At 35.5% G+C, this 3,598-nt stretch overlaps 1 long non-coding RNA gene across 1 annotated transcript; it reads right to left on the reverse strand.

Moving 5' to 3' along the window:
* Positions 1–1,880: 1,880 nt before the first annotated feature.
* On the reverse strand, positions 1,881–2,532 carry LOC119328485. The gene is made up of 4 exons (XR_005158978.1): positions 2,406–2,532; positions 2,244–2,329; positions 2,026–2,163; positions 1,881–1,905 (listed from the first exon to the last, which is right to left on the reverse strand). It is a non-coding gene; the product is annotated as an uncharacterized LOC119328485 (long non-coding RNA).
* Positions 2,533–3,598: the final 1,066 nt, after the last annotated feature.

Consider the following 3,598-nt stretch of genomic DNA (forward strand, 5'->3'; position numbering starts at 1 on the left):
TAAGAGCAGCCAGGAAGATGTAGCATTTGGATTTGGAGAGATATATTAATGGAGTACATTGAGGAAATGATGGATTATTGTGGAGCGCCAATTAAGGAGATGCTTGATGATGCAAACAGAAAGCTTGTTGATCAAGCTAGATTAATTAATTCCCTGAGGTTGAAGATTGAACAAGATTCTAGTGATAGAGAACAGCAGCTGGGAGAGGTCATAGGTTGTATAACAAAGCTTGAAGGATCAGTGAGAATGTTTAAGATGTTCATATGGGGAACAATCTTTTTGGTATCAACTTGGTTAGCAATTGGAGGATCTCCTTCAAGTTTGGTGACTATACTGTTAGCTGTAACTTTAATTTATCTGGATGTAGGTTAACTTTGAAAACCTATCCGTGTGAACCAATATGTAATGTTATTCCATAATGATGTATGAAAATCTAGTTAAGCTTGCTTTTGTCATGTCATTACGCAAATGGGCAACCTAGTTGAAATCAAATTTGGAAAGAGATGTGTGGAATGAAATTTGGAAAGAGATGTCTGTAATGAAATCTGTAGAGCATAGTAAAAAGAATTGAAATATGTAGAGGTAGCTCGTTTGTATTGGTATATAATTTGTATTAATTGAAATCAAATTTGGAAAGAGATTATTGTATTGGTATATCGTTTCTATTACTTGAAACCAAATTTTGAAAGAAAAGTATGGAATGAAATATGTAACAAGAAAGTTACAAAATAAGTTTAATTTTCAGTGAAACGAGTAACATACATAATTGGTATGCCAATACAAGTATGTGATGTCTCATTTCACATAGCAGATAAACACAGAATAAGTATCTTAGTGTGACATTTGAAAGATACGTCAGGACAAAAGTTAGTTGTGAGCACCCAAAGTAATTTCTTCTTATGATATGGATAAATGTTTGTACTTAATAGTATTTGATTGATAGCTATGATACTGAATTTAAGTACGATAAATAATATGATCTATAGCAGAAATATAAACACTTTGAAAGACAGCAAGAAGTTTAGCTGTGAGCCCAAAATTTGCTGTGAGCAAGAAGAACAAGCATACAAGTTATTTTATTCATATGATGTGGAACAATCTTTGGACTTAAGAGTACGTTTTAGAAATATATTATACAGAATTTAAGAATGATAGAGACCGTGAGTGCAATATATACTGTTAGTAGCGGAAATATGAGATACATAAAGTGATTGGAAGACAGCAAGAAGTTGTGCTGTCATTTCCTTACATACTGGCAATACAACCATTGGTTATAAAGCAGGGAATAACCTTAATAGTTTTAAAGTACCATACAAAACGACGATTGCACGGAATGAACATTGTTCATTTCAGATGAAACTACTACATCATATGAAATAACTTGCAGTACGTAGCGAATGCTACATAGGCAACAACGCGGTGGAGGAATCAGTCTGTTGTTGTCTTCACGGCGGATGCTATCTTCTTAATCTCAGGCCTCCTTGGATTGAGATCATTGAACCGGTGGTAAACAAGGATATAGCATATTTCCTTCCTGAAGACATCCATTGCCCACTGTAAGGAAGCAAGGAAGAGTTAATAGTTGATGAACTTGTACATAGGAAGTTGTGATGTTATAAAAGATTGTGAGAACATTGTTGTGTGTTCAATAGTAAACCTTGTAATTTCCAATGAGCTCTTTGCCATTGTGACACAGAAGGACTTTAAGAACCCAGAAACCACAGTCATCACTGCCATAATAATTATTATTAGTATTTCATTATATTACTGAAGTATATAACAAAAGATGTAGCATACATACTTGTTTGTTTGTTTTCCAGCAGAACAATACTTCATTGGGAAATCAGTAAATGCGAAAGCACTCTTGTGGAGACAATCGTTCAATGATTTTTGGAGATTGCTGGCCTCCAATTTGTTGAGAAAGGTCGTGAATGCAAATTATTTATGTGAGAAATTTCAGGTAATGTATTGAACATTTGTCAGAATTAGGAAATATGAAATAGAACTAGTAACAGAATGACCTACCATGTTCTCCAACATAACCCTGTGCGGGTGTTCACCTTCTTTGACTTCTAAGTTAGAGTCATAAATTTCAATTGTGTTTTGCGTGAGGTTAATGACAGCCAGAATCCAATGGTTGTCCGATAGTGTAGGCAGAAATAGCTTGAAAAAAAAGTACAAATTTGTTTATTACTAACATGTACTTACATAAGAAAGTAAAAATGTAGATGGTGAAAGATTACCTGCTCAACATTTTGAAGTGGCAACTTACGAAGCTTCTTGCAGAGATATGCATGGTTGCATTTATTTCCTTTTTTAGCAGTTCGGTCTAAATAAGAATGCGGAGTTGTTAGATAACAAGAATGGAATGAAAATTATGCGTAAAAAAAGTAAAGAGGGCTTACTATAATAGTCTGGTCCAATATAATCTTGGTCTTTGATCCCCAATCATACATAAGTGCGACGGACAGTAACCACATCATATTTTTGCACATCTTTCCTTTTGGCATTAGGCATTGTACTAACTCTCTTTCTGTTACAGAAGCTGGACCTATCCTTATCTTGGTACCACCTGTGTCATTATCGTTGCGTCGTCGTGTCTTACGTAAACCTCGAAACTTGCTACCAGCGACAAGAGTATTGTACAGGTCGTTCAACTTCTTCACCGGATATTGCTTCTTCTTTATGAGCTTAGATATGCCTTCGACGATCTCCTCTTTCTTCCGATAATGCTGTTTTCTCATCTTCATAGAAGGATTTATGCTACCAGCATAATCAAAACATTCTCCATCTGGTGGCTCAACAAGCTTAGAGATGTGGTCACAATCAATTGTTTTAGGAGATGAAGGTTCATCGGCTATGTGAACTATCTCTATATTTCTGAAGTTGTGTCCTGATATTTGAATATTTACAAGTCAGATAATTATTACTATACTAAGTCATGTAAATTATAAATACATTATTTAAGTGAGAACAATTGTTGGTTGTATTAACTTACTAGGAGTTAAATAAGAAGTATGAGAGTCTGAATCTTGCTTGCCCACTTTAGATATATCATCATCTTCGGTGCGCTCAGAACTTACTTCTGCAACTGAATCATCGGAAGGATGTTCTTGGGATTCATCTTGTTTTTTTTGCAGTTATATCCATTTGGGCAACGTTTGCAACATCTTCTTGTGTAGACTGACAAGATGATGATTCTATGTCTCCTGCAGTGCACTGAGTCTGTATTTCTGCTAATGCAAGAGTTTGTTCTAAGTTTTCACTGAGCACTTCATTGATAGCAAGACTTAGTGATTCGTTGTTATCATTTGCAGGTGCTGGATTCAGTGTCATACATAGAATCATTTCCACACATTTGTCTAGTATTTTTTTATCAGAATCTTGCAGTGCTGAGGATTCCTTTGGTGAGGTTTGACCAATTTGCAATGTGATATCTGAGGGTATAGTGCTTGGTTTTGGCATATCATCAGGTAACTTTGAAGGGTCTATCTGCAAAACATCCAAACTGGCGGAGCTGTGGTCTGGCAGAACTGAAGTTTCCAAAACAATAGCCTGATTATCTTCAATTCTTGAGACTTCCTGCAACGTAGATGCG

Source organism: Triticum dicoccoides, chromosome 7A (genome assembly GCF_002162155.2).
Source record: "Triticum dicoccoides isolate Atlit2015 ecotype Zavitan chromosome 7A, WEW_v2.0, whole genome shotgun sequence".
Classification (NCBI taxonomy): domain Eukaryota; kingdom Viridiplantae; phylum Streptophyta; class Magnoliopsida; order Poales; family Poaceae; genus Triticum; species Triticum dicoccoides.